The following is a 21,426-nucleotide window of genomic DNA, read 5'->3' as shown; positions in this document are numbered from 1 at the left end:
TGTAGGTGCCTAATTGATCCAGAGAAGGTTTCCTTTTTTTTTTTGACATGTTGGATGATTGATCCATCACCATAAAATGTGAAATACAATAGAATGCTATCGATGGAACAAGTGCTGTACTGCAGGCACAGGCAATATGCAGCCTATGCCCTTACAGTAACATATACAGTGGAGCCAATATCACGCAGTGCTGTGCTCAAACACACCTTGTTTATGTGCTGCTGCTGCAGCAGCAGCTGTGTCGGCCTGTTTCATTGGATGTATGTGAGTCACAGTTTGGGTGTAATGCACTGTCAAAGGGATTACACCTTACGCACGCAGGCACACACGCACACACGCACTCAAGATATGTCCTTGTGTCCCTGGACTTCTTACCAGAGAGAGAGAGAGGAGTGCATGACATGGAGATGCTGCTGGGTTTTTTAAAGGCCTATATTGTAGTCTAGTCATGCTGTATTGAATAGGCTATACAGTATATGCCAGTTGAAAAGTGGAGATATGTTGCATGGTATACTTGGAGGAATGGCGGTGGTGGCGGGCCCTCGAGAGATCTCTCAATTATTCACACAGGTCTGCGCTCACAGTGGCTGCTATACTTCCCATTTTGTGCATGCACCTGCCTATGCTATGCGTGTCAATGTGGATGTATGTTATGCACAGTATGTGTGTGCGTGCGTGCGCGTGGCAATACTGTATGTTGCAGAATAACTTGAAGCTCAGTGGATTATAGAGGGTATGCGCATGCATAAAGTGAGTGGCAAATCGAGTGTCAAAACTAATGTGAGTTTAACGTCGTTTAATGCAATCAGAAAGGACTTTTCTGTGTGGATGTACAGTATGGGGTGTCAAGGCTAGAAAGTAGGCGTTCCCGCATTACTTCTGGGTATGGTGATGATGTTACTGTACATGCATACTGTATATACCCTCTATTCTGGCTGAATACTTTTCAATCCAAAATGAAAGAATGAATGTCAGTGTTTATCATTGAATTTGCTGGATTTATCCGAAATCGACTCCTAGAAATGTATTTTAATTAATTTAATGAATTGCTTAAATGTATATAGTCTCCTTTTTGTGTTTTCTGCCTGGGAGTGTGTTTTTTGTAGTCATGCTGCTTGCTGCCTGTCTCAGCCAGGTTTCCCTTGAAAGATCCCTAACTGCGGTTACATAAGGTTAAATATAACATGCATCCTCTGGGACTTCAATCATGCCTACCTCCTCCACCAGAGTTGGATGCTTCTGTGTTCATGCTGTCTGTCTGTCCAAATTGCATGGTTCTTTGTGGACAGGTCATGGGGCATGTGCGTGTGAGAAAAATGTGTTTCATAATCTATCATTTATTGACATTTAACTGACATCAACGTGAAAATATGTAAATAGTACATATGCACTGTACATCAGGACAGGTTATTTTCTCCTGTCCATTATTTCACAGGGATTATACTCACCACTATATATTGACTTGCGTCAGCATATTCCATAAATTCTGTCTTTCATAGGATTGTGACGTTACAAGATTAATCCCGCACGTCTTCTGCCGTGACCAAGTCCAAATAAAAATAAACTAACCGCAAAATCCTGTTAAAAAATGAAAGCGTCACTTCTTCGCGTCCGTGAAAAATGACGGCCAGGAAAGACGTTGCGATAGAGATTAATTACCAGCCCTCCAGCGCAACAAAAGGGGAATTATTTCTCACGAGCAAATAAGGAGCTCCAGCAAAATGCAGTGAATTCTGGCATGGGATTCGATCTGGCCAGAGATTAGTGAGCACAAATGCTACTGTGTTACATTTAATTACACTCCTTGTAGTTCATATTTTAACCACTCTCAACATGGCATGCATCCCTATATATTTTGGGTAATTCATGTCGGATCTAACGTTGTTTTGTGAATGTTATGCGGTGGAGCACCAGACAGTTTCGCCTCCTTTGGCTCTGGAGCTCAGTGTTGTTTTTGGCAGCAAATTTCTATTTTAGTTTAGTCATTTGAAATGAAACTTCATTTTAGTCACCTGGAATGTTTTAGTGTCAGTCTAGTTTTAGTCCACTAAATATCATGAGATTTTAGTCCACTAAATCTACAGTTGATTTAGTCGACTAAAATGTATTTTGTCTGGCCTTGATGCCGTCGTAATGACTGATTTTACACTTGCTGAAAATAGCCTGCAACCGATCTACAAGCTCACAACGCGTCGCAGTGACAACTTTTGCAATTGTATATTTTCAGCGAGTGTAAAATCAGTCATTACGATGGCATCAAAGCCCACCAATTCAATCTTCTAGCAGGTGTCGCTATTTCTTAGTTCTTAGTTTCATAATCCTTTTAACTAAAAGCATTTGAGAAGCCATAATTAGCGGCGCGCTGAAACACACAATTCAATTCAATTCAAAGGGCTTTATTGGCATGAGAAAACATATGTTTACGTTGCCAAAGCAAAAAGTGGAACAATACCTTCCAAACAAAACGTATGTATGCATAATTGAAAGTCAGAATCTCCAATAAATCCATGTCTACGTAACGAGATCTCTCGATGCAGATAGCTCAGGAATACACACAATGATTTGTTTTTATGGTTGTTAGGGTGGTTGTGTTCCGTTTGATAACCTTCTCCTATCACAGCAGCTCACGCATCTTGCTGCTGTGTTTGCACATTGTTGTACTTCACCCAGCAGATATGGGAGGTTTGTTTTGTCATCATTAGTCATGTTTTCAAACTCTCCTCGTGTGATTGTCGTCTGTGCGAAATAGCGGCATGTGTCTCTGATGTCTTGTACAGTGGACTGTCACACACACGCACGCACGCATGTGCGCGCACACAGTCAGTCCAAGTGCTATGGTCATACTACATAAGTTTCTAACTACCTGCATGAATGCAGACACACACACACACACTAACAGTCTAACACACACACACACACACACACACACACTAACAGTCTAACACACACACACTAACACACACACGTACAATCGTGCATGTACGCACACACACGTTGTGGCCTGTTCTTTCCTTTACAATATTGATCTACACTCTTCATTAGGAAAGCAGATTCAAAAGCCACAGGGAACAGAGGTGTGCATGTGTGCATGAGCATGCGTGCGTGAGCTAACTGTAGGCTATTGTGTGTGTGTGTGTGTGTGTGTGTGTGTGTGTGTGTGTGTGTGTGTGTGTGTGTGTGTGTGTTGGTGACAGGTTGCACTGATAACTGATCATTTAAATTGGCAACATTCCCAAAGTTTTTATTCCCCCTACAGTATTACAGTATTACAGTATTCATGGTATCTGACCATCAGGTGCATGATGTGAACCTCATTCAAAAACAGTGGGTGGCCCCCAGAGCGGCTGGCCGAGGTTGAAGCCGCCGGCCCTACTGGTCAAAGCTGGAACTGCAGGCAGGCCTGTGCATTCAGCATGAGTTAACACTGCGTGAAAAGAGGAGTTAACAGGCAATTATGGGCACTGTATACAGTTAAAATACAGTAATATACAGGTGTGATGGAGTTTACCGGAGTTTGTTGGAAAGTTTAACGGGAGTTTCCTGTAATATACACATCCGTATTCCATGCTTTTTTGCTTAGTGTGACCCATTTAGACCTGAGGACGATTCTACAAAATGTCTTCTAAATCCTGACAGTTTTCTGTCAGTCGTTCATGTCAGGGACCCCCAAAAGAACCCCCTATGACAGCGTGTCGTGAGTTCGAATCCCCATCCTGACGACCGTTGCTGCGTGTCAAGCCCACCACACACCGCCTGCGACCGTCTGCGGCGCGTTGCTGCGCGGCGCCGCCTGGAAAATAGAACTGTGTTCTATCGGCGCGCAGCGCGGGTTACGCAGCCGGTGTGTGTCGGGCTTCACTCCCCATCTGGCTCTCTCCCCATTTCCTGAATGACAAAAATAAATAAATCGAAAAGAAAAGAAATTCAAACCACTTCTGCAAAGAATTTTCATGAATAGAATTAAAACAATCAAAAGGAATTCCATAAATTCCACAAATGTAACTTTTAAGCTTTTGTAGGTATGGTATTCTCACTGGTAGTTTTGGTTGCAGGGACTGGGGTGACATAGTTTTGGTTGCAGGGACTGGGGTGACATAGTTTTGGTTGCAGGGACTGGGGAGACATAATTTTGGTTGCAGGGACTGGGGAGACATAGCTTTGGTTGCAGGGACTGGGGAGACATAATTTTGGTTGCAGAGACTGGGGAGACATAGCTTTGGTTGCAGGGACTGGGGAGACATAGCTTTGGTTGCAGGGACTGGGGAGACATAGCTTTGGTTGCAGGGACTGGGGAGACATAGCTTTGGTTGCAGGGACTGGGGAGACATAGCTTTGGTTGCAGGGACTGGGGAGACATAGCTTTGGTTGCAGGGACTGGGGTGACATAGCTTTGGTTGCAGGGACTGGGGAGACATAGCTTTGGTTGCAGGGACTGGGGAGACATAGTTTTGGTTGCAGGGACTGGGGTGACATAGCTTTGGTTGCAGGGACTGGGGAGACATAGCTTTGGTTGCAGGGACTGGGGTGACATAGCTTTGGTTGCAGGGACTGGGGAGACATAGCTTTGGTTGCAGGGACTGGGGAGACATAGCTTTGGTTGCAGGGACTGGGGAGACATAGCTTTGGTTGCAGGGACTGGGGAGACATAGTTTTGGTTGCAGGGACTGGGGTGACATAGCTTTGGTTGCAGGGACTGGGGAGACATAGCTTTGGTTGCAGGGACTGGGGAGACATAGTTTTGGTTGCAGGGACTGGGGAGACATAGCTTTGGTTGCAGGGACTGGGGTGACATAGCTTTGGTTGCAGGGACTGGGGAGACATAGCTTTGGTTGCAGGGACTGGGGAGACATAGTTTTGGTTGCAGGGACTGGGGTGACATAGCTTTGGTTGCAGGGACTGGGGAGACATAGTTTTGGTTGCAGGGACTGGGGTGACATAGCTTTGGTTGCAGGGACTGGGGTGACATAGTTTTGGTTGCAGGGACTGGGGAGACATAGTTTTGGTTGCAGGGACTGGGGAGACATAGTTTTGGTTGCAGGGACTGGGGAGACATAGTTTTGGTTGCAGGGACTGGGGAGACATAGTTTTGGTTGCAGGGACTGGGGAGACATAGTTTTGGTTGCAGGGACTGGGGTGACATAGCTTTGGTTGCAGGGACTGGGGTGACATAGTTTTGGTTGCAGGGACTGGGGAGACATAGTTTTGGTTGCAGGGACTGGGGAGACATAGTTTTGGTTGCAGGGACTGGGGAGACATAGTTTTGGTTGCAGGGACTGGGGAGACATAGTTTTGGTTGCAGGGACTGGGGAGACATAGTTTTGGTTGCAGGGACTGGGGTGACATAGCTTTGGTTGCAGGGACTGGGGAGACATCACCTTTCGGTTCAAAAGTCTTGGAACCACTGCTTTAGGAGCGTCGCTTACACACAGTGAATACTGTAAAGCTCCCAAGAACTCAGTATTTTGACAAAAAAATAATTTTAACCAAAATAACTTCTTGTGTGCAAAATCGTATTATTCTTCTTCTTCTTGCTGCGAGAGTGAAGTCAAGCCAACACCAACTCGGGATTCCTGGATCGCTGCCCTCCACAAATTCCTATCCAACATCAGGTTCTTGAGCTCTGCAGTGTTGTCAGCCAAGCTGTTGCGCCGCAGCACGTCTACATAGGTGGTACGCTTCTTTCCCCTCCTGGCTTTGCCCTGGGTTGGCTCCCATAGGGTCAATTTACTTGCCTCAAGTTCTGGGTGCCTGACGCAGTGCCCTGCCAGCCTCATCCTTCTCTATGAAAGGAAAGGAAAAGGAAACTAATCGTATTATAACATAGCCAGGGGACGTTATGTCGTTCTCTGTGTTATAGGTCATCTTCATGGTGTTGATGTCTGCCTCCAAGGTCTGTCTTGAGCTGTTCTCTCCAGTTGGTTCCAGGTCATCTTCATGGTCTTGGTGTCTGCCTCCAAGGTCTCTGTGCCAGGTGTTTCTTGGGCGACCCCTCTTCCGCTTGCCCTGTGGGTTCCATGTTCTATGTGGTACACACACACAGACACACAATGCTGGGCATAGGAGGGGCTAGCATCCTTCAAAAATAGAAAAAAAGGAAAGGAAAAACGCGTCGACTCGCGTAATACTGAGTCATTCACATCCCTCGTTGCTAGTCATGGCTGCCAGTTCCCACCTGATGTCGTGTGGGAGTTCAGACTGATCCAGACCGTACTGAATGACCGCTAGCTCGCATAACATCTTCAGACTAGGACTTAAGTTTAGTATGAACACGTCATAATCGGGGCATCCTCCACAATGCATGATATTACAATCTCCCACCATGCAACAGCACATACTGCTCATCATTGGACCTGGTCCTTTCCTCTTGGGTTGAACCTTCTTCCAGGAGAAGGTCTCTGGATTGAATTTCCACAGATAGTTGAAGTCTTCTTCCATGCCTTCACGACCAAATATTAACAGCTCTCCATTGTAGGAAAAGGCTGAATGAAACCAGTGTCCTTCTGGATATAGCTGTGCAGAAGGTGTGTTAAGCCAGAGGTTGGTCTCTGTGTCAAACACTCTGAGGGGGTTGTATGACTGGCCCCCAATACCTCCAAATACAAACATATTTGTCCCGATGATGGTGGCAGAGTGACCAAATGAAGCAGGTGGGGTAGTGCCTCTGTGGTTAATTACAGACCACACCATTGTGCCGGTGTCCAACTTGTACATGTCATTAGTGTAGGCAATCAGCTGGGTTTCTCCTCCATGGATAAACATGACCTTCCCCAAGACACAGGCTGAGTGTCCGTCCCTCCCCTCTGGAACGGTCCCAGAAACCCTGGGTTTAAACCATCTGTGGGTGTCCCTCCCCTCTGGAACGGTCCCAGAAACCCTGGGTTTAAACCATCTGTGGGTGTCCACATCGAATGCATAAAGCACGTTGCAGAACTCATATGAGTGGTACCGACGACCTCCCCAGAGGTAGATGACATCTTCAACCACGACAGCTGATTGGCCCAAGCACGCGGATGGAACCTCATGGTGACGTTCTCCTCTTCCTGTTGTCACCGGGGGCAACGTCCTCCAGCGTAAAGACACCGTGTTGAAAACGTGAACATCAATGTGATCCTTGCCGTCATCACTGTTCACTCCAAAGGCGTACACCTCGTGTTGCACTGAAACAACAACATATTCAAAGTTGTCAGTTTGTGCTCCTCCGACCAGATGTACTGTCCAGCAAAACATTTCTCACACTGTACACCGTATTAGATTCATGAAGAAACAATGGAGACCTAATGAACTTCTTATTGGTTCAGTGGCACAAATCACCTGCAAAGTTTGGCCAATCCACACAGCCGATCAGTTGAGTTGGCCAATCGGCACGGTCATGCTGGACCTCCAAAAGGCTGGACCTCCAAAAAACGGGTTAACAAGCTAAAAGCAATTGGTTTTGATAGCATAACAGTGAGTCCCGTACGGGTGTGTAACGCTGAGAGGGTACAAATGGCCCTGTACGGGTGTGTAACGCTGAGAGGGTACAAATGGCCCTGTACGGGTGTGTAACGCTGAGAGGGTACAAATGGAACCAGAGGTCCTTGAAATTAAGGCCCAGGCTACACATACGCATATGGATCTTTTGTAAAACTGATATTTTCGTCCTATTTCGTCTGCCCATACGACAGAAGATATCTGAGTCCACACACAAACGCAGAAACGCATTGAACACAGGATAAAATCACTGCAGTAGCAGGTTTCAATTGTAGGCTATATTATATTTGATTTTATATTTACACTTGAGGTGTCAATCATATATATATCTTTTTAAATGTTTTTTTTAGACTTTCGCCTTTATTTTATATATTTTTTATGAAGGGACAGACAGTAGGCTGACAGGAAATGGGGAGAGAGATGGGGGGGATGACATGCAGTGAGGGCCGTTGGGATCGGGAGTCGAGCCCGCGGCACACTGCCAGACTGGATTACCAGCCAAGGTGCCTGGACCGCTGAGCCACGGCCCAGGCCGCCAATCATATTCTTTAATGAAGGAATAAGTACCACATTTTAAAAGCCACCTAAATTGTGAGTGGAAGTGGAACATGTTTCTTTCATTGTCTGTCAGCATGTCACGCTATGTGCGTAAATCTCCAAATCCCGACTCTAGACTTTTCTCTCCATAATTTAAAAATGATAGACACTTTACCACCATTGCTCTGGCGACTTGGCAAGTCCTGCACAGAAATTAATAGCAGAGTCAGACCTATAGAAGTGTCGCGTCCACAACCAGTTGTGAGCTTGTAGAGTGGCTATATTATGTTCCAGGTGTATAATAAATGTCACGTTATAATGTACGTATAGGCTAATAAAAGTTCACGGGCGCACATTGTCGGCATGCAAGCACAGTGACAACGGCCATCATATATGCGCACGGCGACCCACTGTATACTTTCTTCTCACCAACCACACTATTTGATGCAATTGCATTCACCTCTCTCTCTCTCTCTCTCTCTGCACCGTCTATCTCTCTCTCTCCCTCCATGACCATGAAATGGAGAGAAAAATACAGCATGATAATATAGTTTCACATGCGGCTATGCACACACCACGCATAGACCTGTTGGTGTACTGCGCAATGGCATTTGGCCTGGGTCCTTATTGGTAGGTTAATATCCACAGTTTATTTGTAGCGGTCCGCAATTAACCTATTGTTCAAGCTTCGCACTCGGCACCAATACAAATGAAATCACCAGTCCGCACTGGACTAGTAGGCTGATATATTTATTATTGGATGCAGCAGAGCCTTTGCTCGCTGCAGTTGATGCAACATATGATAAGTTTTAAAGTTGTTAACAGTGATATATAAACATGAACAATTGGATAGATATCCGTGTAGTTTCCATGCAGGCACAAGCTGCATTTCTCACCTAATTATAGTAAACATGATATGCGCTAATAAGCAGTGACATCATCGTTTCTCAAAAGCTCCGTTTCGCATGGGGGTCCACAGATCCACTGATCCGGATATTTTCGAAAATCTTCACTTATTTATCCGTTTCCAAAAACCTACGTTTTGAGTGGCCGAAAACGCCGTCAGCGTGTCGGCTGAAAGGCCCAAACGCACACACAGAAATGTGCGTTTTGCAAAAGGTCCATATATCCGTGTAGCCTGGGCCTAAGACGTTGGAGAACCACTGCACACTAAATGGAACGGTAACACCTGTGAAGTACGTAGGAAGAGTTATTCTGTGTGCATAGAGCCCGTTGTGGGTGAAACTTGTTCCTTGGGCTTTGCAACCTGCATGCTATAAAAACAACAATACAACCCAGTCTGAGGTTTAGTTACTATACCACAATCACAATATACGCAAAGGGCCTCTCACATATGTTATTGCTTAATTATGTCGAAAGGTGGTGTGGAGAAATATTGTGATTGATGTTATTATGAAAGTATCACAAAATCATTTACTGTCAATGTTCCGCAGCCCTGCCTGCGCGTGCCTCATTATGCCTCCGTACAGTCTGTGCTCATCAGGGCGTTCCTATGGAAACTGTCTTTCGCACTGTATATTATTAGGCATCCGAGTAGTCTGCTCACAATGGGAGGGATCGCATCGCATACACGTGCACGCACGTGTTTTTTATTATTATTATTATTATTATTTTACAGCCAGGATTCATAATAGGACTGGTTGTTAAAGATCCTCTAAATATTAAGCACAACAATTGAATGGATTGGAGATGACCTCTTGTTGGGTGGGGTGGGATTGTCAATGATCCCTTGGTGGTGCCACCAGTACGGCACATACCTTTTTGGGGTGCCAGTGGATATCCTTCAAAATAAGGGTTTTCACTGAAAAATGCTGGCGGTCATCAGCTAATAATTGTATTAATAGCTTCATGGCAGGGAAAGTGTTTGCCTGAGCATGGACACTCCCCTGTGCACCGTGCGCTCACTGCAGGGTCAATGCAGAGAAGTAATGTCCCCTCTGGGATCACTGAAAATAATATGTCCATTTGGTGATATTATTTGTACCCTCTCAAGGTTAAAAAAAAATATATTACACAATATATATTACATATTTAAATGTGCAGTAGGCTACTAGCTGAAGGTGGTTGTAGCTTGATAACTATATATTATGGAGATTATAGTTTAGTGTGGTTTTAAAGGTGGTTGCACACTGCAGTGCATTTGTTTTTGCTGTGTTTTGCGGATCCCAAAGTAGTAGGCTATCACTATAGCCTGTCAGCAACACCCGACTAGACCCCAGACAGTAGAAAGTAGTAGGCTATCACTAGCCTGTCAGCCTGTCACCAACACCCGACTAGACTCCATTAGACAGTAGAAAGTTGTAGGCTATCACTAGCTGTCACCAACACCCCACTAGACCCCAGTAGACAGTAGAAAGTAGTAGGCTATCACTAGCCTGTCAGCCTGTCACCAACACCCCACTAGACCCCACTATACAGTAGAAAGTAGTAGGCTATCACTAGCTATCACCCACTAGACAGCTGCGGAAAAGGAATAAATTGACCCCAGTCCGAAAGAATATTTGGCAACAGTGTGCAAACCTGATAGACATAAAGGGAGGTTTATTTTTATTTTACATCCTCCTAAATTTGGTCTGACATTCATCTATCACTATCACTTCGCAATCCCTTTTAGTGTGTTTTTGACCCTCCTATATACAGGTTTAATGTTTGTTTTTAGTTCAATGTTTGTTTTAAAAACGCCATTGACAATGAAGGGATAATTTCCGTCATCTGTTGTGTTTTAAGCATTATGCTATACGTTAGCTATTGAAAAATAGCAGATCTACAAGCTCATAGTGCGGCACCAAGTACCACGCTATGAGCTTGTAGGTCTGCTATTTTTGAAAAATCACACCTGTGTGAAGTAAGTGGTGCAACTCCGTGTGGGGGTCCCTGGGGAGGGGAGAGTTCCAGAGCCGCCCGCATCCGAAATGGTTGAGAAATGACAGAGTTACCGCGTGGGGGTCCCTCTACTGTACTGTACTGTACTGTACTGTACTGTACTGTACTGTACTGTACTGTACTGTACTGTACTGTACTGTACTGTACTGTACTGTACTGTACTGTACTGTACTGTACTGTCACTGTACTCACCATATATACAGTTAATATGTGTGTTTGTGTGTGTGTTAGGTTGCGCACAGGTGGTGAGAAACAACCATGCTATTTTCTTGCTCATACCCAGGCAGCCACCCACCCAGCCAGCCACACACACACATAGTCACTTAAGGAAGTGGTTGCACCACTTAAAAATCATGAAAATGTGGCGCAAACCTTTGAATATAGATTATTTCAGAGCAAACGTTTTAAACTCAAATCTTTGCTTCTGGGGGGTCCCTGGCTGGAACTACATATTTTCAGATGGGGGTCGGCGGCCAAATGCATACACATTTGGGGTCACTGACATGACAATGTTTGAGAACCACTGACACAGAAACATAGAGTTTTCAGAAAACTGGTCAGGATTTAGAAAGCATTTGTAGAATCGTCCTCAGCTCGAAATGGGTTAAAATAATATGAGGATGACAAACAAAATCCAGGACTTATTTCCATTGTTGTCCGCTCACATACACACGAGGTTGCAACGTACGTATGTGACACTGTAGCTATAAAAATAATATACCAATTAAAAACTAACCTAACCTACACATTGGCATTGTATAAAATACAATTATACATTTCAAATTCATTAGGTATACATTTCCGCACAGCCAAGATCAATTCGATTTCCAAACGTTCTCAAAAATATATTTAGTATATATATATTTAAACATTCAGAGAGATTCCTAGGAGTGATTCTGAGATGCTTGATGAATACGGATGATCAGATCAGTTCCTCTTCCTCTTGCTCAGACAGTACCTCCTCCCCGTGCATATCAGTCAGAGACAAATAATTAATAATCAGTTAATCATGTCTGCAGGCCTCTTCAGCCCATGCTGCTGAACAACCAGTTAATGGTTATTGGACGGTGGACTTATTTATAAGTCAGGTTGATGGAAGTTATATTTAGCTGGACGTAGAGCAAGGAGAAGGATGGACCTGTGAATCATAGTCCTCTATGACAGGGGTTCTCAACCCCTAGCAGTGACTCTCAACCATTTTACTTTCAAGGACCCCCTACCCAGTTTGACTTGCATTAGGCTACGGACCCTCGTTTCTATCTCTGGGACCCCCAATTTATAATGTAAACTCAACGTTAATTTAACTCTGAGAGTGTACAAATGTTCGTTAGGGTCCATTTACGTAGTTCCATTTGTACACTCTCAGAGTTACAGTTCCATAAGGTTTGGTTCCTAACTATCATTTAGCTGGGGACCCCCCATGGAACTCCCTCAAGGACCCCTGGGGGTCCCCGGACACCACTGCTCTATCACTCTGAATAGAACGTATCTTCAAGCTAACACGTTGCATTGTGATTAGTGTTTAGGGACCCCGAACTGGTTCTATTTCAGACCCGGTTCTGAGATTGAAGAAACTGAATCGGTTCCACCGTACCTAGAATAGTTTTTCATCACAATGTCAGAGCTGGTGTGTGGACTTGACGTCTACTTTACAATGACTATACCAGTTGGTCTAAAACATTTATTTATTTTGGGCGGGAACCCCTTTTTGTGTTTGGTGAGATCTACAAGCTCATAGCGCGCCACCGAATGGCACGATACGCTTCAGATTTTACGGGGGCCAGTTTCCGATTGCAGCCGTCCATAGGTGCCCTTTGAGAGCGGTTTTGAAGGAGTCATGGGATTCACATGTCTTAATGACAGTTGGTAGGGCGTTCCACATTTTTGTGGCGTAGGAGCGAAATAAATGTAGTCCCTTGTTAGTGTCAGTGAAGGCAGACTCCAGCCTGCACAGCCTCAGGCTGTAGGTTTTAGCTCTGAAACCACAGCGTATAAACCAACTATTCTATTTACTATATATATATATAGCTTAGGGAAATGTTTTGCCACGGGCACATTACTGTAACAGTGCACTTTTCTAGCTTCAGAAACCTCCCAGCAAGACTACAGGCTGCTACAATCTGGAGAGATAAATGATACGAGACCAGTATAGCATTATTTACTTTACTGAGTAAATAAAGGGTTTTGATGTTCAACATACAGTATCTTTTGTTGTGGCTGAGGCCGGCTATAGATTTGTGTCCCTCCCATGAATGTTTTCACAAGCAGTGTTGTTTTTGCCGGCACATTTTAGTTTATTGAATAGTTTTCATTTAGTTTTAGTCACATTTTAGTCACCCGGAATGTCTAGTTTCAGTCGACAAAAATGCTTTTTGGCGGGCCTTGATGCCATCGTAAGGACTGTTTTTACACCTGCTGAAAATAGCAGATCTACAAGCTCACATCACGTCGCAGCGCAACGCATTCTTGTAGATGCAACCGGTGACTGAGATATTGGATCTCTTGTCCACCAGTTCCTTCCTAACATTTTAGTCTAGTTTTTGTCAGTGGAAAAAGGAGTGTGTGTGTGTGCCTGCGTGAGTGTGTCTGTACTCTGTGCCTGCATGTGTGTGTGTGTGTGTGTGTGTGTGTGTGTGTGTGTGTGTGTGTGTGTGTGTGTGTGTGTGTGTGTGCCTGCGTGAGTGAGTGAGTGTTGTTCCCTGGCGGTCAGACTCCTCACCTGTTGCTGAGCTCCCAGCGGGTTCTGGATGGGTTCTATAGATTGAGCTGTCACACCATGTACTGCTGTGTGGTCACACCACATACTGCTGTGTGGTCACACCACATACTGCTGTGTGGTTCACATCACGTACTGCTGTGTGGTTCACATCACGTACTGCTGTGTGGTCACACCACGTACTGCTGTGTGGTCACACCGCGTACTGCTGTGTGGTCACACCACGTACTGCTGTGTGGTCACACCACGTACTGCTGTGTGGTCACACCACGTACTGCTGTGTGGTCACACCACGTACTGCTGTGTGGTCACACCGCGTACTGCTGTTGAACAGAGCAGGGCTGTGGGGATAATGACGGGGTGACTTTACACTGACCACTGAGACACACAAGAGACGCTTTATCTGGGATCCGGTTTGGCGTGAGGTGGATTGGATTGGCATGAGGTGTGCAGCGGAGAGGAGAGGCACATCCACAGTTCTGGTGTGGGAGGAGAAGTAAGTGCGCACTGCAATTTTGGGGTCAAGGCCCGGTTACTCCCCCCCCCCCAGCTCTAGTACTGGTGCATCCGCTGTAGTTTGTCTGGAGGCCCACCCAAAAAGACCTTTTCAAAATGTCACCAGATTTGACTGAGAGCCTGCCATCGCGCAAATTCCAGCTTTTCACCAGAAGTTAATAGCACAGGCATGCAGATTCTTCACATACTAGAGCATGCCTGAAATAAGTGTCAGAGCTGAAATTGACATGTAAATGTGAAATAAATGCTTAAACATGTAGCTAGGTGTAATGCTAGAGACCACAGAAGTGAACCTTTCTGAGGCCTGTTTTCTCAACTCGCTGTTTCTCTGCAAGACATTACTCTATAAGCCATATCTCCAAAACTGGTGGGTCAAACTGAACAACCAATATGTCAATTTGAAGCTCTGATTCCCTGCTTTCATATGACAAAACGAAAATGATAAAAGGTATACAGTATGAGAGGTATCACAGTATGCATGCTGTATAACATAACTGTATTGTGTGTGCACGTACAGTAGGGTGTAGCCCTAGCGGTGTGTGGCTATACAATAACGTGCAGAGGGGACTCCCAGGAGGTTGCTTGTTATGTTCTGTGTTCAGGCATCAGTTATGTAATCCACCTCATGGTGCGTTCACACCATGAAGCTACCATGAAGACAGTCTACCATTCATTGTCAATGGAAGCCTGCAGCGACATGAAGATGCAAAGATGCATCCGACGTTTATACTGTAGCTGCTGCAAAAGCTACAAAGCTACAAATTGAAGCTGAGATGGGTTCAACTTCCAGATGCAAAGCTACAAAGCTACAAATTAAAGCTGAGATGGGTTCAACTTCCAGATGCAAAGCTACAAATTGAAGCTGAGATGGGTTCAACTTGTAGATGCAAAGCTACAAATTGAAGCTGAGATGGGTTCAACTTCCAGATGCAAAGCTACAAATTAAAGCTGAGATGGGTTCAACTTCCAGATGCAAAGCTACAAATTGAAGCTGAGATGGGTTCAACTTGTAGATGCAAAGCTACTGTACAAAGCTACAACGGGAGCTGCATTTTTAGGCGCTAGCCCCTCCTATATACAGCTTTTGTCCCCATACGTCCGGGGGACCCCCACGCGGAGTTGCACCACTTACTTCACACGGGTGTGAGTTTTGGCACCCTGTCCTGGCTGACAAAAACTTGCGACGTCATCTTCTGGTCCGTTTCCATTGTTTCCAATGCATATAAATAATAACCTGTAGGACCAAAAGGGCTCGCAGTTGAGACCGCTGGATCGTTGTCGTGGTTTCAATCCCCCCCCCCGCCGCCACGCGTCACTACGGACACGCTTCATCATGACGGCAACAACCGTTCTCATTAAGCATTATGTTATACGTTAGCTATTGAAAAATAGCAGATCTACAAGCTTGTAGCGCGTCACTGAGTGCCGCGCTATGAGCTTGTAGATTTGCTATTTTTGAGAAATCTTGAAAATGTCATGCAAATCCTTGAATATATATTCTTTTTAACATTTTTAACTCCAATATTTGCTTCTGGGGGGGCCCTGGAACTACATATTTTCAGATGGGGGTCGGCGGCCAATTACATATAATCTTGGGGGTCCTTGACATGAAAATGTTTGAGAAACATGGCTTTTTCAGAAAACTGTCTTTGATTTAGAAGATATTTGTAGAATCATCCTCGGATCTAAATGGAATAAGAGAGCTATAATTGGAAGTCCCTGTTGCAGAGTACAGAGTACACTGAGAGTACTCGGTGTACTTGCTGGAGCAGACTTGATATTTGACATTGTTCCCTGGTGTTGAACTGGCCCCAGAGCAGCCACTCTCGCTATCACAACAGCGTGTATAATGTCATGTACTGCGGTAATGTTTGTCCAAAGAGGATGTACAGTAGGCTATCACGACGGCATCTGATTCAGAATGCAGACTGGCATTTTCACCGTCCTGCACTGCACTGTGATGACCTCCATGCAGTCCCCATGGCCTGCATGCACACCATGCACATTTTCAGGGGGAGCGAGCCGAGCACGTCACAGTGCCGTCATCCTGGGAATTTACAATGAATATTTGTGGCCCAAGCGTGACTTAACTGTTTTCAAAATCTTCTTATTTTTTCATCATTTCATAAGAAAGCTATATATACAAAATGAGATATAGATATGTATAGATTTGGACCCAAAGGTTTGGGATCTTTTTGTGTTAAAGTTCTCTCCCATATATGTCTATATATAGATCTATATTTCTTCTGTTACTGGAAACGTTGGAGAGAGAGAGAGAGAGAGAGACTATCAACAATATAGATATCAAGTCTGAGAGAGAGACTCATGGTCACTGTGCTTTGGCCTTTCACACCCTGTCATCTGTCTCAGCACCACTGCTGTCTCAATCTCTGGATATAATATAGCACATGTAACAGTACACACACACACACGCACACACACAGTCACACACACATGCGCACACACACGCACGTGCACGCACAAGCACACACACGCACGGTCTCTGCGCGGCGGTGTCCCCAACAACAACGAGTGTCCCCTGATTAACGAGATGGCTCTGTTCTGTTGCTCAGGTCTGGGCCAACCAGATGCGAGGACACAAATCTCTCCCCGCTGGCGACCGCTGAAGGCCACCGGCCACTATTTATTGGCAATCTCAGCCTTAACTACCCAGACAGACACAGCAACACGGTAGACATGCTGCCCTCGCCCGTCTGATGTGTCCATATTATGCGCGCGTGCGTGCGTGCGTGCGCGTGTGCGTCACACGTGATTGAGACAAATAATAGAACAGGAAAATAAATGTGTCCATGTGTATCACAAACTGATTTATGCACGCGCATGCACACGCGCACACACACACACGTGTGCGAGTGCGTGCGTGCGCGCACTGCACACACACACACACACGCAAAATAAAGAACATCAAGGTGTCATTGTTGTGGAGGAACCACAGACCCAGGTATCAAAGCCATGATTAAGGCAGATTAGAAGCTCTCTGAGGCTAATATAAAATAATAATATTAATAATGTCCCCTTTTATACCTCCAGAGAATGGTTCCTTTTCATCCCCTTCCCTCCACCCTTCAGCTGTCTTTATCTGGACAGAATTAGCAGGGTTTTCTTTTTTAACAAGCTCTGCAGCGTAGCGTAGCGGCTTGGCTAAACATTAGTAATTGCCACGTTTATCTCCTCTCTGATTAACCCATTCTGGGCGGGAGGAACACGTACAGTATACTCTTTTGGTGTTTTAAGCGTTATGTTATACTTTAGCTATTGAAAAATGCTGCTATTTTTGAAAAAATCGTGAAAATGTGCCTCAAATCATTGAATATTTATTCTTTCAGAGCAAGCGTTTTTAACTCAAAGTCTTTGCTTCTGGGTGGTCACTTGGAACAACATATTTTCAGATGGGGGTCAGCGGCCAATTACAATGTTTGTACAATGTTTGAGAGCGACTGACATACTGTAGAAACATGGGTTTTTCAGAAAACTGTCAGGACTTGGAAGACATTCTGTAGAATCGTCCTCAGGTCTAAATGGGTTAAAGATAACCCAGGTGGCGGCCGGCGTTGGTACTGTGCTGTTCCAAAGCCGCTCCTCATGCCACATTCTTCTTTCTTTCCCCTTCATTGTATTCCTTCCTCAAAGGGCTTCGTCTGTGTTCACACACCAGTGGAAAACATTTATTATTCCCATGGCGGATATTTTCAGATTTACTTTAATTGTTTACACTTTGTCTCCTTTTAATGGCCTTAACATCTTGTCAACAGCCAAACTACAGTTAATCTTGCGTGCACTTCAGCCCTCCCAGGGATAGATTGGAGCGTGCGGCAGCCGTTGGAACAAACAGAGTCCCCCATTTTTCTTTCATATCTTTATCTCTTCATCTCCTTATCGGTTTGGCCTATTTCCTCACCCTCTAGCCGGTTTCTGTGTCACTTCCTAACAACAAATACATCAATCTGTATTGAATTCAAACCGATCTTTATATGCCTACAAAGATAGCTAAGAAAAACCGTAATGCATAATGTAAACGCAAATGCATAACGTAAACGCAGGCATAGATCCAAAATAACCATAATGCAAACATCACACATACTACACACACACACACATACACATACAAGTCCGGAATTCTAAATTGAATTGAGTAAAAGTGCAAATGTAGGCCTATTGGATTGGTATTAAATTCACCTTGAAGTATGGGGGCGGCGGTGGCTCAGGGGTAGAGTGCCTGGATGGGAACCGCAAGGTTGCCAGTTCGAACCCGGGCTCCCCCAGAGTTACTGTCGAAGTGTCCTTGAGCAAGACACTGAACCCCTAATTGCTCCTGATGTGCTAGTTGGTGCCTTGCATGGTTTCCGCTGCCATCGGTGTATGAATGGGTGAATGTAATGCACAATCTATGTAAAGCGCCTTGGATAAAGGCGCTATATAAATGCACCATTTACCATTTATCAAAAGTAAAAGTACTCCCTATGCAGATTCTCCAGTTTCACACGTGTTTAAAAGGTATAAAACAAAATGATATTTTCAAATAATTGTAATGAAGTACAATATTTGCCTCTGAGATGTAGTGGAGTAGAAGTATTGGAAATTATAAATACTAAATTGTAAATTGTAAAAACAAATAGTACAGTATGGGAACCCCTTTTGGTGTTTTAAGCATTTTGTTATACTTTAGCTATTGAAAAATAGCAGATCTATAAGCTCATAGCTTGTAGATCAAGCATTTTATAACTAAAATCTTTGCTTCTGAGGGGTTCCTGGTCGGTGGCCAGTTACTGTACATATCATTTAGTAGGACAGAGTGAAGGAGAGGGTGAAGGATGCAGGAGTTCTTCTGTGAAATTCATGGATGTATTGCCTATAGAGCTGACGTAACTCGCTCATCCCTTCGATTCCCCTGGTTCGCGGAAGTAATTTCTCCATGGAGAATAACATGGGCTCATCTTAAAATCGTTTCATATACTGTAAGTGTTGTGGTCCAAAAATAAACAAGCTGTCTCTACGTTATTGTCAGGGAGGTGTCTCTGACTCTGTATCGTTTTTGACAGTCAGTCACTCATATGATACAGTCTGTTTCTAGCGAAAATGTAACTAATTCAGTAGCAGTAACATTAGCGTTTTCTCTCAGTCAGTTGATTCTTCATATCCATATGAGTGTAACGGCCGGGGTGACATTTTTCAAACACAGTACTTATATGAGGCGATCTAAAATCCCCCTATGGGGATTATAATGCAAATAAAAAGTACATGAACCTGTGGATTTGAGCCCTCTACCGATATTGACGTCAGACTTCGGTGCTCTATTGAGTGATTTAAAAATTATTTGACAATTTGGAGAGAAATAATAACAATATTGACAGCCTATTATGTGAGATAAGAAAACATGATCAGGCTTTGTTTCTGTTGTTCTCTGCTTCCATCTCTCCATCCGTGCTTATCTTGCTCTCCACTCATATTGTGGATAAATCTGTACATATTGGACTAATAATGCTGCATGTCATATCAACCATGACACTGGAGACTGATATGGGTGGATTAGAATATCTCTCTCTCTCCCTCTGTCTCGCACGCACGCACGCTTGGGCTTGCACGCATTCATTGCCCGTAGCGTGATATGTCTAGGTAGTAAGGCTGTACCCCAGCCCTGTTTTTAGGACTCGAACTTCGGCAGGTTCGACACTACACTGTCTGTTACTGTGTTACTCTACACTATACACTGTAGTGTAGAGTCTACAGAGATGTCACATTGTGGATGGAAGTGTACACACACGCGGCCTCGTGTGTGTGTTGTCAGGTTAGATAGGTTTACATGCACACACAGCCTTGTGTGTGTGTTGTCAGGTTAGATATAGGTTTACATTACTCATATTGCTGACAGTGTGTGTGTATATATGCAGATGTTAGACACTCTGATCTTGAGGCGTACTTGTGCGTATACTAGTGCACACTTGTGCGTGTGCATGCAAGCGCACGCGTACACACACATACAGTACAGTACACATATACTCATACTAAAAGAAAACAAGATTTTAGGCTCACCAGCTGGTGATGAATACTAAATGTGTGACTGTTTTGTGAAATTGGCTCGTGCGTGCGTGCCTGCGTTCGTGCAGGCGCAGTGTGTGTGTGTGCGCGCGTGCATCAGTGCGTGCGTGCGCAGTGTGTCCTATCCATTCTTTTCCTTTTACTCTCTTATTCATATCACCTCATCCTACCTCTTCCTCCCCTCTCAACCTCTTCTTCCTCCTCCTCATCCTCCCCTCTCAACCTCTTCCTCCTCCTCATCCTCTCCCTCTCACGCTCTGTCCTGGAGGAAGCCTGTGTGTGTGTGTGTGTGTGTGTGTGTGTGTGTGTGTGTGTGTGTGTGTGTGTGTGTGTGTGTGTGTGTGTGTGTGTGTGTGTGTGTGTGTGTGTGTGTGTGTGTGTGTGTGTGTGTGTGTGTGTGTGTGTGTGTGTGTGTGTGTGCGTGCGCTCACGATAATAGAATGATGCTATTACTATGTCGCGCTGTGAGTTTGGACATTTTTCGGTAATTGGAGGAAATTCTCAGGGCCAAAATAGAGACACCAGGGTGAGAGTGTATGAGTGGGAGCTTTGTTTTAAAAATACAAATCCTATATATGGAACATTGTATAATTGACCATTCAGACGCACACATGCACGCACGCACTCTCACTCACTCACACACACACACACACACACACACACACTTTCCATAACTTCTCACCGTTCTTTGCTCCCAGCAGACGAGCACAGCCTCCGGGTTAGAAGGAGCGATGGGAAAGGTGACGCGGGGAGTATTTGAATCGATTAAATATTAATAACTTCAGCCAATTAAAAAGAGAGGGGGGGAGGACACTGTGTCTCCGGTATCATCATGGTACAGTAGATGGTAGATCATAATAACGATGTGATTTCCGTTCTGTCACCAGTGGTGGAAATGTTTATTTTTTATTTTTAGTATCAATCAAAGTATCAGCCCTGCCATGTTGTAGAAATACTCTGTTAAGTAAAAGTCCGGAATTCAAACTTTGTGCTTAAAGTAAAAGTACAAAAGTATATTGGCTTCAAAATGTATACCTACAGTAAAGTACTAAAAGTAAAAGTACTCATTATGCACTATACGTTTTCAAATGTGTAATAATCTTTTAAAAATAGCAGATATATAGATTCACTATCTGCTATTTTCAAATCACCGAAATGTATAGGGCTGAAGTGGTTGTATGTTTTGTAATGATCCAAATCTACAAAGTAACGTTTTCAAATAAATG

General features: G+C 44.4%; 1 protein-coding gene across 1 annotated transcript in view; it reads left to right on the top strand.

Annotated features, from left to right (window-relative positions):
* Positions 1-21,426, top strand: part of LOC308322050 (A disintegrin and metalloproteinase with thrombospondin motifs 2-like) — a 171,764-nt gene that overhangs the window by 78,712 nt on the left and 71,626 nt on the right. The gene's annotated exons all lie outside the window — the stretch shown is intronic.

The sequence above is a fragment of the Protomyctophum bolini genome, assembly GCF_963924005.1.
Source record: "Protomyctophum bolini genome assembly, chromosome: 10".
Classification (NCBI taxonomy): domain Eukaryota; kingdom Metazoa; phylum Chordata; class Actinopteri; order Myctophiformes; family Myctophidae; genus Protomyctophum; species Protomyctophum bolini.
The sequence above is the reverse complement of the archived record's forward strand: the minus strand, read 5'-3'. Positions and strand labels throughout refer to the sequence as shown.